This window comes from Oryctolagus cuniculus, chromosome 5, assembly GCF_051225735.1.
Source record: "Oryctolagus cuniculus isolate XC-2025 breed Fujian yellow rabbit chromosome 5, ASM5122573v1, whole genome shotgun sequence".
Classification (NCBI taxonomy): domain Eukaryota; kingdom Metazoa; phylum Chordata; class Mammalia; order Lagomorpha; family Leporidae; genus Oryctolagus; species Oryctolagus cuniculus.
Genome location: NC_142871.1, coordinates 120,939,970 through 120,955,434, shown reverse-complemented (window position 1 = coordinate 120,955,434; position 15,465 = coordinate 120,939,970). Strand labels below are relative to the sequence as shown.

The following is a 15,465-nucleotide window of genomic DNA, read 5'->3' as shown; positions in this document are numbered from 1 at the left end:
ATGTAAAGCAGAAGGTAGAAGTGATGTTCAAAACACTCACTGACAAAATGGTACCTACTCAAAACACAAAATATTGCTAGAGAAATTTTGAGGTTAAAGTGCATTTGACAGCATCTATTGTGACTACAAATTCAGCCCACTCCTGCAGATTAAATTTCCAAACTAAAGTTTTTGCAAGAAAAAAAATTAGTAAATTCGCAAGAATGAAATTTACTTTACTGAATTTCCATTTACATAAGATGTCTAAATGTCAAAAAAGAAGTATAAAAAAGGCAAACAAAAAAAAACAAAAGTAGCATATAAAAAAGAAATTAATAGAACCACACTTAAATATTGGAATTATGGATGGAATTTAAATTAACTGTGAAATAGTAAGTCGTCATTAGGCCTGACATAATTCATCTCCTGCTATATCCTGAAGATAAATATTGACTTACAAATTTGTACACAAGTATTTATAGCAGCACTGTTCATAATACTAAAAATTTTAATATCCATTAATTTGATGATTAGATAAATATGATGTAATATAACCTTATAATGGAATATTGTTTAGCCATAAAAATAAGTGAAGTACTTCCATACACTGCAGCATAGATGAATCTTGAAAACATCATGCTAAGCGAAATAATTAATTCATATTAAAATCAAAATAAGAAAATCTGTAATGACAGAGGTAGATTCATAGTTGCTTTGGCTAAAGCTAGGAGGGATGTGAGGAAAGGGGAGCTTATTTTAAGTGTATTGGGTTTTTTGTGAAGTGATAAATATACCATAAAATTGACTATGGTGAATGTCACACATATCTGTAACATCATAGAAGCCACTGTATTATACACATGAAAAATTATAACATGTCAATGATATTTCAATAAATCAGTTTTAAAGTTACTACCTTAGGAGAGAGATATCAGCAATGTACTACAATAGATGGTTCCCTGCTTGTATCCCTCCATAACAAAAAGAATTTGACATCTATCCATGGACAAAATTGTACTTTAAGATGCTTTGGTTCCAGGTAGGAAATTGTAAAACACTGTTGGAGCCCAAAATAGAAGAGGGCTGATTTGAGAGAGAAGGTTCACATCTAGCTTGCAAGCTCACAAACTGCTGTGCAGGTGACATACCCAGAAAGAGCATTACCACCCTGGGGATTCAGCTATAACCAAATCTGGCTTTGGTCATTTAAGGGACCCAGGTTGACTTATACCCATTCATGCATTGTATAATTCCCTCACACTTCTCAGTCCTAGGAGTAAAATGAGAAGAAGCTCTCAAACTCAGCTCCAGCCCTTTGTAGCTACCATTGAGAGCAGTAATGCTTACTCATTGATCCCTCAAAGTCACACCCATCTGTGCTCCAGGAGGCAAGATTGCTAACCTCAGTCCCACAAATGATTTTCAGATGTTTCTGTAAGTAGGCTCCAGTCCATTTCAGCTGTCATCCAAGTCACATCCTTAGGAGCCAGGCTTGGCAATATTAGCCCCATAGCAGAACCTGAAATGGTCCAGTAACCAGCTCTGGTCCCATTCAGCTCTAAACTCAGGGGCAGTCTTACTCACCCAAAAATCTAGCAGGAGGAAACCTTTCCCATGACCTGAGCTACAGGCCTTAAGATCTCAACCTTAGCTGTGAACCCTGAAGAAACCTGTAACTGTTATAGTTCCCCTCAGTGCAGTCTGGAGAAAGTCATCCCCGCTCAGGGAACCACTCAGTTTTGTACTGGGAGCCACCCCAGGGTTTCAGAGAGTGCCACCCCTGTCTATATATTTTGTACATCATCCATAGATCCAATTGTGGATACTTATCCCAGCACTAATTCTACTCACCAAGGTTGTGGAAGAAGTATACTCTATCTAGGTTCCAGACAGGATCCAAGTTAGCTCAGATGCCTGATTTGGTCTGCCAATTGTGAACCCAATCACTGGGATATGAGCTCACTCTACTACCACTCTACTGAAATCTCAGAGGGAATCCCATCAGCTTAGAGACATGGCAGACTGGTATTTAACTACTGAAACAAATCTATAAATATTCAAAGATATGTTTGCTTCTTTGAATGCATTGACATCAATGTAAGGCTACATGCATAACAAAGAAATTGGTAAACACAACACCACCAAAAGAAATGCTCCAATAACAAATCACAAAAGAAATGCTCCAATAGCAAATCACAAATAAGTGAATTCATACAAAATTCTGCAAACTAATTCCAAATGACCATATAAAATAAGCAAATGAAATAAAAGCAAAAATAGATGTCTAAAGCATATCAGAAAAACAAACAAAATAAAAAATCATAAAAAGGAATCAAACAGCAATTCTGCAGCTGAAGAATACAATGAAAAAAATGGAAACTACAGTATAATTTCAGTAGCAGATTCAATCATACAGAAGAAGAACTCAACAAACTTAAAGGTGGCCATTTGATTTAACCTATTAGAGGGAAGAAAAGAATGAAAAAATAGTGAAAACAAGATAAGTATCTATATGATACCATCATATGAACAAATATTAATCATGTAAGCTAAATAAATTTAGAAATTTAAGAAGTAAAAGAGAAAGAAAAGTGGTAAAAAAAACTTACACAAATAAATACTGGTTGAAAACTTTCCAAGTTTGGGACAGATATTCACATCCAGAGTTGTGAAAGCTCCATGGACCTGAAACAAGATCAACCCAAAGAAGCTACCCTGAAATGCTGTAAGCAAATTGTCAAAAGTTAGGTCACCAAACCAAATTTAGAAAACACAGGAGCTGCACTTCCGGCAGCAACGGCGGGAATCGGGCCGCTGGCTGGCGTCTAGGCTTCGGTGGAAGGGAATCCGGCGGGGATCTGAGCCATCAGAACCACCAACATGACGGTGGGCAAGAGCAGCAAGAGGCTGCAGCACATCGACTACAGGATGAGGTGCATCCTGCAGCACGGCCGCATCTTCATCGCCACCTTTAAGGTTTTTGACAAGCACGTGAATTTGATCCTCTGTGACTGTGACGAGTTCAGGAAGATCAAGCCGAAGAACTCCAAACAGGCAAAAAGGGAAGAGAAGCGAGTCCTCGGCTTGGTGCTGCTGCGAGGGGAGAACCTGGTCTCCATGACAGTAGAGGGTCCTCCTCCCAAAGATACTGGCATTGCCAGAGTACCACTTGCTGGAGCTGCTGGGGGCCCAGGGATTGGCAGGGACGCTGGCAGAGGAATCCCAGCTGGTGTTCCCATGCCTCAGGCTCCCGCAGGTCTTGCTGGCCCAGTACGTGGGGTTGGTGGGCCAACCCAACAGGTGATGACCCCTCAAGGAAGAGGCACTGTTGCAGCTGCTGCAGCAGCTGCCACAGCTAGTATTGCAGGGGCCCCCACCCAGTACCCACCTGGCTGTGCGGGTCCTCCCCCACCCATGGGCCGAGGTGCACCTCCTCCAGGCATGATGGGCCCACCTCCTGGTATAAGGTCTCCTATGGGTCCCCCAATGGGAATTCCCTCTGGACGAGGAACTCCAATGGGCATGCCCCCTCCAGGGATGCGGCCCCCTCCCCCTGCGATGCGAGGCCTCCTTTGACCCTTGCCACAGAGTTATGGAAGTATATCCACAGAGGCGTGGACCCCATCCCCCAAGGCCACGTTACCACAGACCTGTTAGACCTGTTTGTTTGTTATGCTGTTGTTCCTGGAGTCTCACCGGATTGTCCGGTTTCCCTTACAGGGCCCCCTCCCCCGGGAATGCTCCCTCCAAGGCCCTAGACTCGTCTTGGCCCTCCTCAGCTCCCTGCCTGTGTCCTGTAAGGCTGTACATAGTCCTTTTATTTCCTTGTGGCCTATGAAACTGGTTTATAATAAACTCTTAAGAGAATATCAAAAAAAAAAAAAAGAAAAGAAAAGAAAAGAAAACACAGGAGACATTGGCATGGGCTAAAACTTTTTGTAAAAGATCCCAGAAATACAGGCAATAAAAGCAAAAATAGACAAATGGAATTGCATCAAGCTAAGAAGCTTCTGAACAGCAAAGGAAACACTTATCAAAATGAAAAGACAACCAACAGAATGGGAGAAAATATTTGGAAACTATGCAAAGGATAAAGGACTAATATTCATTATCTATAAAGATCTCAAGAAACTCAACTAAAACAAAACAAATAATCCAATTAAGAAATGGGCAAAGGACACGAACAGGCATTTTTCAAATGATGAAATTTTAATGGCCCACAGACACATGAGAAAATATGATCACTAGCCATCTGGGAAATGCAAATAAAAACCATAATGGGGTTTCACCTAACCTCAATTACGATGGCGAGCATACAGAAATTTAAAAAAAAAAACAAACAATAATTACAAGTGAGGATATGGTGAAAAGGAATCCTAATTCAGTGTTGGTTGTAATGCAAATGAGTAGAGGACTTGTGGAAAATAATATCAAGATACTTCAGAAAGCTGAAAAGAGACCTACCACCTGACCCAGCCATCCCATTCCTGAGAATTTACCCAAAGAATATAAAATCAGCATATGAAAGAGTTACATGTATCCCCATGTTTATTGGTGCTAAATGCACAATAGCTAAGATGTGGAATCAACCCTGATGTCCATCAACTGATGACTGGATAAAGAAATTTTGGTAACCATATACTATGGAATACTACTCAGGCATAAAAAAGAATGAAATCCTCTCTTTTGCAACAAAATGGATGCAACTGAAAACCATAATACTTAGTGAAATAATCTAGTCCCTAAGAAGACAAATACCATGTTTTCCTTCAATTGTGATAACAAATAGAATACAAAATAAGGTAATATATATAAATGAAATTTATATTTTGAGAATTCATTGTTATTTACAGACCTTGTCTCTACTGTTGAGAAACAATGTTTTTTACTTCTTAGTGTTTGTTGAATTCTTTACTTAGTGGAGGCTTAATCTTATGATTATAAAATAAACTGCAGGCCGGTGTCGCAGCTCACTAGGCTAATCCTCTGCCTGCGGCGCTGGCACACCGGGTTCTAGTCCTGGTCCGGGCACCGGATTCTGTCCCGGTTGCCCCTCTTCCAGGCCAGCTCTCTGCTGTGGCCAGGGAGTGCAGTGGAGGATGGCCCAAGTACTTGGGCCCTGCACCCCATGGGAGACCAGGAGAAGCACCTGGCTCCTGCCATTGGATCAGCGCGGTGCGCTGGCCGCAGCACGCCAGCTGTGGCAGCCATTGGAGGGTGAACCAACGGCAAAGGAAGACCTTTCTCTCTGTCTCTCTCTCTCACTGTCCACTCTGCCTGTCAAAAAAAAAAAAAAAAAAAAAAAAAAAACAAACTGCAAGTATGTCATTTATAAAAAAAAAAAAACTCTAGAGACCAAGCAAAATGTATTATATTTACCTGTATTTTTTTCCAGTGTTTTATCTTTATTATTCATGACAGTTTAGTACATTTCTTTCCATTTGGAGAATTTCCCTAAATCATTCTTCTAAAGTAAGATATTGGTGAAACATTCTTCTAGCATTCCATCTTCTGAGAATATATTGATTTTCCCTTCATTCTGAAAGATTGTTTTCATTGGATACAAAATTCCAGTTATTCTTTTCTAGCCAATGAAATATGTATGGTACACCAATTCCTTCTGGATTCCATGGTTTCTGATGAGAAATTTGCTGCTATTCAAATTATTTTTCCTATGAAGGCAATGTATCAACTCTTCCTTGCAAATTTTAAGATTTTTTTTTAGTTAGAAGCTTAATTGTGCTGTAGCTCTTTGTATTTCTTTCGATTCATCCTCTTCTGTTTCACGTCATTTCTTTAATCTCTAAGTTGCTGTATTTTCCAAATGTGGTGAGTTTTTAGCAATTAATTTATTTTAGGACATTTTCTATGCAACTCTGCTTCTCTTCTCTGGAACTCTGCTGACACAAATGTTAGATAAGTCACATTCCCTTCATTAAAGCAAGAAGCTCCTCAGTAACTTAAATAATTAGGTAAATTATCTCATGTTTAATAAATGTGATTATAAAGAAACTCAGAAACAAGTGATAGTCCAACCAAAGGAATAGAGATGACATCTATTAAACTTAAATTCTATTCCACATACATAATGATTAATGCTTTCACTTTTATCTTTGTTTCTGGGAATATATTATGAATTCACTGCACATTTCTATGTCCTGCTTCTGTCAGATTTCAAGCCCTGCTATTGCTCCTCACAGTTAGCAGCTGACTAACAAATTTTCTTCCCAAAATGCTGAATATGGCTCTTGACATCTGCTCTGCTGCTGTGTCCCTGCCAAAAGAGTAAAATGAAGGGCAAAATTGTTTTTCATTCTTCATTTTCCCTGTAGTCCTGAACCACTTAAACATGCAACAACAACAACAAAAGGAATGTGTTATCTCTTTGGGTACAGAAAAAATTCCATTAATTTTTGCTACTAAATTTTAACTAATTCATACCAGAGCTGTCCTGCATTTTTCCAGCACATAAATTATATGTAAAAGGAAGCTTACAGAATATATTTTCTGTGCAAACATGGATATGAAATGATAGTTTAATTCTTTCATAAAGAAAACAACTTCAGGCTCTTTGTATAAGATGATATTTTTGTTATAATCACTGCTGTATTTTTACAAAACTAAGTTCTATTTTCTGCTTGATTCTACTACATAACATGGACCCAAGTTCTGAAAATCTGGTTTCCAAACCAAGCTCTTCCATTACTACATACACAACACAACACATACACACACACATAGAAACACATGCTATTGAGCTGTCATTTTACTTCTTTGAGTTTTAACTTCTGTACCTTACTTTAGCAATAATTTCAGTTTAACAACACATTGAAAATCACAAGTTACAGCATATTTACTAAGTGTTTTTTAAAAGCTGTTTACAAGTGGAAATTCTTAATAGTGATTTAGATTGCCCCAGTTAGTCTGACTCAGCAAACTATAGTTGATTTACAGCTTCAAACAATTCATATTTACCCACCATTTTGAAGAAAACATGCCATCAGAGATAATCAATAAACAAATTCATTTTTATAATAGTTACATGTTTTATGCTGTTCTCTAATACTTTTTTCATAATCAATATCTTCCTGAACACAACATATTCCTGTTTCCTGAATATATCACAGACAATTTAAGGTAAATTTAAGGTAGTAACAGGTCTAGGGCAGCCAAGTAATCAAAAATAAGGCAGACTGAAGGCAAAATTACAAAAGGTCCTTCTCTATGTATTTGTTTTCAATTAACTCTTATACAAATACTTGAATAAGTTCATGGAAATAAGTAATTAAGATAACTTTATTTTACTGCAAAATATTTTTGAAACCCATGTATACATTTTCATAGCACACATTTTTCATAAATCCTCTGAAGACAACTCATACATAGAGAAATGGGTTGAAAAAACACACATGATTGTTTAAATCTGCAAAGTACTCAGGAGAGTACAATTTTCCTGATGCCTCTGTCCCCAGTTCGCCAAATACAGTATTACTTCTCATGTAGGTGCAGTGATTCTTTTGTTTGTTTATTTGTTTAAATATTTTATTTATTTTTTTTGAGAGACAGAGTACAGATAGAGAATGGGAGAGACAGAAAGGTCTTCCATCTTCTGGTTCATTCCCCAAATGGCCACACAGCCAGAGCTGGGCCAATCTGAAGCCAGGAGCCAGGAGCTTCCTCTGTGTCACCCATGCAGATGCAAGGAATCAAGCATTCGTGCCATCTTCCACTGTTTTCCCAGGCCATAGCAGAAAGCTGGATCAGAAGAGTAACAGCTGGGTCAAAGCTGGTACCACAGGTGGATGTTTGCCTACTACACCACAGTGCCAGCCCAAGGTGCAATGATCCTTTAAAAGGACAATTTTGCTACCCAGTGAACACTTAATCAACATCTGAATAAATATTTTTGTTGTATCCTTTGTTACATTTCCTTTTCTTCTTTGAGTTTATTTATTTGGGTCTTCTACCCCACCACTTTTTGGTTAGTTGGGCCAATGGTATATCAATTTTATTTTTGCAAAAAAAGTCTCCATTTTACTGATCTTTTATATCTTTTTTGTTTCAATTTTATTTATCTTCTAATTTCAATTATTTCTTTTCTCCTACCAATTTGGAGTTTGGTTTGTTATTTTTTAGGGCCTTAAAATGCATTGCTAGATCAATTTATTTCATGTTTTTCCAATTTCTTGATATAGGCATTAATTGTTATAAACTCCCCTCTTAATACTGCTTTGGCTGTATCCCACATATGTTCTATTGTCATCTTTATTCATTTCTAGGAATTTTTGGATTATCTTTTGATTTCTTCCATGATCCATTTTTCATTCAGGAGTCTGTTGTTTAGTCTCCATGTGTTTGCATATTTTCTAGAGTCTCTTAAGTGGTTAATTTCCAGCCTCATTTCATTGTGGTCAGAAAAGATACCTGGCAACTTTTCAATTTTTTTGAGTTTGCCAAAACTTGCTTTATGGCCTACCATATGTTCTATACTAGAGAAATTTTCACACACTAATGAAAAGAATGTGTATTCTGCAACAGTGGGATAAAATGTTTGGTAGAGATGTTATGTCCATTTGGTCCATAGTGTAGATTAGCTCTGTTATTTTCTTTATTAATTTTTTGTCTAGGTCATCTGTCCACTGATGAAACTGAGATGTTGAAGTTCACCATTGTTGGTTCCTATGTCTTCCTTTAGATCTATTAACATTTGTTTTAAATAGCCAGGTGGACTGTTATTGGATGCATACATTTACTATAGTCACATCCTCCTGTTTAATTGATCCTTTAATCATCATATATTACCCTTCTTTGTCTCTTTTTTTTAAAGGTTTACTTATTTATGTGAAAGACAGAGTTACAGAAAATCAGAAGCAGAGAGAAAAAGAGAGAGGTCTTCCATCTACTGATTTAATCCCCAAATGGTCACAATGGCCAGAACTGGGCATTTGCAAAGCCAGGAGCCAGGAGCTTCTTCTGGGTTTCCTACTCTGGTGTAGGGGCCCAAGGACTTGGACCATCTTTTATTGCTTTCCCAGGCCATATCAGAGAGCTGGAATGGAAGTGGAGCAGCTGGGACTTGAACCAGTGTCCACATGGAATGCCGGCACTGCAGGCAGCAGCTTTATCCATCATGCCACAGTGCCGGACCCTCTTTGTCTCTTTTAACAGTTTTTTTTTTTTTTCTGTTAAAGTCTATTTTGTCTGATATTAGGATGGCTATACCTGCTTGTTTTTGCTTTCCATTGGCATGGAATATCTTTTCTCATCCTTTCACTTTCAGTCTGTGTATCTTTGTTGTTGAGTTGTTTAACTTTTGAGATTTTAACCCATTTATATTCAAGGTTATTATTGATAAGTAATGACTTGGACTAGCCATTTTCCACAAATATTTCTATTATGTGCTTTGGACTTCCTTTATTTTTTTTTACCAGGAGATTTTCTACCTTCATATTCTTTCATAGTAATGACTATCTTTCAATATTTCTGTGTATAGCATGTCCTTAATTATCTGTAAGGCTGATCAAGTGGTGGCAAACTTTTTCAATTTCTGTTTGTTTTGGAAGGTCTTTATTTCACCTGCATTTATAAATGAGACCTTTGCTGGGGATAGTATTCTGGGTTTACAGTTTTTGTTTTTGCTTTTGTTTTTTCTTTTATGTCTTGGACTATTTCTCTCCATTCTCTCCTTGCCTATAGGGTTTCTTTTTTTTTTTTTTTTTTTTTTTTTTTTTTTTTTTTTTTTTTTTAATCTTTTATTTAATGAATATAAATTTCCAAAGTACGTCTCATGGGTTACAATGGCTTTCCCCCCCATACCCTCCCTCCCACCCACCACCCTCCCCTTTCCCACTCCCTCTCCCCTTCCATTCACATCAAGATTCATTTTCGATTATCTTAGTATACAGAAGATCAGCTTAGTATACCTTAAGTAAGGATTTCAACAGTTTGTTCCCACACAGAAACATAAAGTGAAAAATAATAGATGATTTTTTTTTAAATGATGATGAAATCAGATCAGACCTATTGTCATGTTTAATCCCAGTGAGAGTCAAGTTGGGAATTGATAGTTTCTTTTCTTTTTTTTTTTTTTTTAACAGAAGATCAGTTTAGTGTACATTAAGTAAAGATTTCAACAGTTTGCACCCCCATAGAAACACAAAGTGAAATATACTGTTTGAGTACTCGTTATAGCATTAAGCCTCAGTGTACAGCACATTAAGGACAGAGATCCTACATGAGGAGTAAGTGCACAGTGACTCCTGTTGTTGACTTTACCAATTGACACTCCTGTTTATGGTATCAGTAATCTCCCTATGCACCAGTCATGAGTTTCCAAGGCTATGGAAGCCCCTTGAGTTCTCCGACTCTTATCTTGTTTAGACAAGGTCATAGTCAAAGTGGAGGTTCTCTCCTCCCTTCAGAGAAAGGCACCTCCCTCTTTGAAGACCTGTTCTTTCCACTGGGATCTCACTCACAGAGATCTTTTTGCCAGAGTGTCTTGGCTTTCCATGCCTGAAATACTCTCATGGGCTTTTCAGCCAGATCCGAGTGCCTTTAGGGCTGATTCTGAGGCCAGAGTGCTATTTAGGACATCTGCCATTCTATGAGTCTGCTGAGTATCTCACTTCCCATGTTGGATCACTCTCCCCTTTATTTATTCTATTGGTTAGTGTTAGCAGATACTAGACTTGTTTATGTGCTCCCTTTGACTCTTAGTCCTTTCATTATGATCAATTGTGAACTGAAATTGATCACTTGGAATAGTGAGATGGCATTGGCACATGCCACCTTGATGGGATTGAATTGGAATCCCCTAGTATGTTTCCAACTCTACCAATTGGGGCAAGTCAGCCCGAGCATGCCCCAAATTATACATCTCTTCCCTCTCTTATTCCCACTTTTATGTTTAACAGGGATCACATTTCAGTTAATTTTCAACACTTAAGAATAACTGTGTGATAATTACAGAATTAAACCAGTCATATTAAGTAGAACAGACAAAAAAAAATACTATGAGGGATAATGTATTAAGTTGTCCATTAGCAGTCAGGGCTATGCTGATCAAGTCACCATTTCTCATAGTGTCCATTTCACTTCAGGAGGTTTCCTTTTTGGTGTGCAGTCAGTTGTCACCGATCAGGGAGAACATAAAGAAAGAAATAGAAGAGGATACCAAAAAATGGAAAAATCTTCCATGCTCATGGATTGGAAGAATCAACATCATCAAAATGTCCATTCTCCCAAAAGCAATTTATAGATTCAATGCAATCCCAATCAAGATACCAAAGACATTCTTCGCAGATCTAGAAAAAATGATGCTGAAATTCATATGGAGGCACAAGAGACCTCGAATAGCTAAAGCAATCTTGTACAACAAAAACAAAGCCGGAGGCATCACAATACCAGACTTCAGGACATACTACAGGGCAGTTGTAATCAAAACAGCATGGTACTGGTACAGAAACAGATGGATAGACCAATGGAACAGAATTGAAACACCAGAAATCAACCCAAACATCTACAGCCAACTTATATTTGATCAAGGATCTAAAACTAATTCCTGGAGCAAGGACAGTCTATTCAATAAATGGTGCTGGGAAAACTGGATTTCCACGTGCAGAAGCATGAAGCAAGACCCCTACCTTACACCTTACACAAAAATCCACTCAACGTGGATTAAAGACCTAAATCTACGTCCTGACACCATTAAGTTATTAGAGAACATTGGAGAAACCCTTCAAGATATTGGCACAGGCAAAGAATTTCTGGAAAAGACCCGGGAGGCACAGACAGTCAAAGCCAAAATCAACTATTGGGATTGCATCAAATTGAGAAGTTTCTTTACTGCAAAAGAAACAGTCAGGAGAGTGAAGAGACAACCGACAGAATGGGAAAAAATATTTGCAAACTATGCAACAGATAAAGGGTTAATAACCAGAATCTACAAAGAGATCAAGAAACTCCACAAAAACAAAACCAACAACCCACTTAAGAGATGGGCCAAGGACTTCAATAGACATTTTTCAAAAGAGGAAATCCAAATGGCCAACAGGCACATGAAAAAATGTTCAAGGTCACTAGCAATCAGGGAAATGCAAATCAAAACCACAATGAGGTTTCACCTCACCCCGGTTAGAATGGCTCACATACAGAAATCTACCAACAACAGATGCTGGCGAGGATGTGGGGAAAAAGGGACACTAACCCACTGTTGGTGGGAATGCAAACTGGTTAAGCCACTATGGAAATCAGTCTGGAGATTCCTCAGAAACCTGAATATAACCCTACCATTCGACCCAGCCATCCCACTCCTTGGAATTTACCCAAAGGAGTTTAAATTGATAAAGAAAAAAGCGGTCTGCACCCTAATGTTTATTGCAGCACAATTCACAATAGCCAAGACCTGGAACCAACCTAAATGCCCATCAACGGTAGACTGGATAAAGAAATTATGGGATATGTATTCTTTAGAATACTATACCGCAGTAAGAAACAACGAAATCCAGTCATTTGCAACAAAATGGAGGAATCTGGAACACATCATGCTGAGTGAAGTAAGCCAGTCCCAAAGGGACAAATGCCTATAGGGTTTCTGATATGTAATCAACTATCAGTCTAATTGAATATGCTTTGAAGGTAATCTGGCATTCCTTTCACATAATCTAGAATATTTTCTTTATGTTTTACTGTTGATAATTTGACTATGATTTGTCATGGTGAATATTTTTCTGATTATATCTATGAGGCATTCTATGTGCTTCCTGCTTTTGAATGTTTCTTTCTTTGTGCAAATTGGGAAAGTGATCTGTTATTATTTCACTGAACAGGCTTCTAATCCATTCTCTCTTTCCATACCTTCAGGAACTCCTAAGACCCATATATTAGGTTATTTAATGGCATCCCATAAATCTAGAACACTGTTTTCGGTTTTTTCTAATTTCTTCTTCTGCTTCCTCTTCTTTATCTTCTACTTCTGCTTCTGCTTCTTCTCTAACTGAGGTATTCCCGAAGATATTTTTTCTTCTGCCTCACCAAGTTTGTTGCTATGGATTTGTACCATATTTTTTAAATTTGACATATTGAATTCTTCATTTCTAATATTTTAAATTGATTTATCGTCAATATATTTATCTCTCAGCAAAACTTTTCATCTATGTCATGTATAGATTTCTTTAACTCATGAATTTGCTTCTTGTTGATTTTGAGTAATCTTATGATTCTTTTGAATTCCTTTTCAGGTATTATAGTAATGTATTCCTCTTCACATTGTAATATTGAAATGTTACTGTGTTCCCTTGTTCTAGTTCTAATGCTTTTCTTGTTCATATTTCTTTTATTTCTGTTTTTTTTCTTTTTTTTTTTTTTTTTGGCACATGTGTAACCTTTTGTTTTGTCCTCTGATGGCTTTTATCTTTGAAACACACCTCCGTGGCTTAGTGGTTAGTCTGCTCCCTCAATGGATATTTAGAGACATGTGCTGGTGTGGCCATGGAGCTCCCTCAGTACTCAGGAATGGTGCAATTGTCCAAGCTGACCCCCAAGTTGGGCGTGGTAGAGCTCGCCTATTGTCAGCATGAAGGAAGGTGTGATTACAATTGCCTGGTGTAATCACTGCCTCACCTCCTCTCTTCCAAGGTGATCAATGCCTGTGGTGAGCCCACAGTGGTCACATACCCCACCCATACAGTTGTATGACCCTCACAAATGATGTGTGTCATCCTTAGTGTGAGCACAAAACCCTCGGCAATGACCCAACCTAAGCACTCAGGGAACTCTGAGCCTCTGAAGACAGACACAATGATTACCCAGAAACCCACTACACCCCATGCTCTATCATATAGTCACATAGTTTCCCATATAGCTTCCAGGGCTCCCATAGTCACAAGAAGAAGGAGATCCACTCTCAAGTCTCATGAGACTACTCTATCCTTAGAAAGAGCCAAGGCATTCCCAGAACCTGCTGTCTGTTAGTGTTCTGCCTTGGCAGTTTGAGGAGGGTCACCTGTGATAGAGCGAGGGGAGGGAAGGGCCTCACAGGCTAAAGTGGGTGCCCCACCTCCTGCTAATCCTCCAGACCTGATTCAAAGTCAGTGGGGAACATGAGTTTATTCCTCTGATAAAATCCCCTACTCACAGCTGTGGCATAGACGGTTAAGATATAGCCTGTAGTGCCCGCAGCCCATTTGGGGACTGGTTCGAGTCCCAGCTGCTGCACTGCTGATCCAGTTCCTCTGCTGTGGCCTAGGAAAGCAGTAGAAGATGGCCCAAGTCCTTGGACTCCTGAACCGACATAGGAGACCTGGAAGAATTCCTTGACTCTTGGCTTTGGATAGGCCTGGCTACGGCCTTTGCTGTCATTTGGGGAGTGAACCAGCAGATGGAAGACCTCTTTCTCGCTCTCTCTCTCTCTCTCTCTGTCTCTGCCTCTGCCTCTCTATAACTCTTCCTTTCAAATAAAAAAATACATATTTTTTTAAAAACATTTCTCTACTCATACACTCAGGACCTATGGCTGCCTGCAGTCCCCTTGTCACGATGGTGCCTTTTCCTGCTAGTCACAGCAAGCTCTTGTTGGAGGGTGGGGGTGGTTGGAAGCAGTCGATGTTCTTTTCATCATGGAGTTAAGGTGGGCCCCCTGCCCCTTGCTAGCACTCCAGGCTGAATGCAATGACACAGGTTGGCACTTACTTCTCTCTAAGGCAATGTCTCCTGCTGAGGCAGATTCTTTTTTTCTTTTTTTTTTTTAGTTACTTGGGAATACTACTATTTTAATAGGATTCCTAACTGAACAGCAATTTTATTTGAATTATTTCACTTAATACTAACAATATCCCAAAAGGTGATCAAGGTTAAGATCACCACCCAAAAGGTAAACAAGGTATAGAAATGAAGAAAGGGAGAGCAGAAGGTTTGGATAAGATCTTTTAAATGTTTAAGTACTTGAAAGGCAGAGAGAGAGCACGAGCAAGAGTGAGAGTGAGATTCTGATGCTAGGAGCAGGTGAGAGGCGCCCTCCCTTACTGTTTTGCTGTTGAGTACGGCCCTCTATGGGAGTCAGGGAGGAAAGGAGGGAAGAGGGCTTCCCTGCTTCTAGTCTTGCAGTTGTTCAAACCCCAGTCAGCTTTCCAGGCTGAAACAAATGTCAGTGGGTGACAGTGCAGTTCTCTCTCAGCTAAAACTGAGTGGTGGGGCATGCAACAGTTTCTTCTTTCCTTGAAGTGGTAAGGTGGTAGTTCACAGCCTGCAGCTGGCCGCGCCACGTGACTGGCTACAGCAGTGTCTCTGTCTTCTCTCTTCTTGTCCCACGGAGTCTTTGTTGTTTTTTATCATTTCTTTATCAAACTCTTCCATCAGTCAGACTCCTGGAAACATCGCCCTTTCTTTGTTCTTTTAATACCCCAGAACAGCCGAAGTTAGTGTGGCTACATCCTTTCTGCCACCTGTCCTTGTTACTTAAAGGACACAATATAACAACCATTTACATAG

The 15,465-nt window shown here is 38.9% G+C and overlaps 1 pseudogene; it reads left to right on the top strand.

Moving 5' to 3' along the window:
* The first annotated feature begins 2,757 nt into the window (after nucleotides 1-2,757).
* Nucleotides 2,758-3,555, top strand: LOC149126633 (small nuclear ribonucleoprotein-associated protein B pseudogene; annotated as a pseudogene).
* Nucleotides 3,556-15,465: the final 11,910 nt, after the last annotated feature.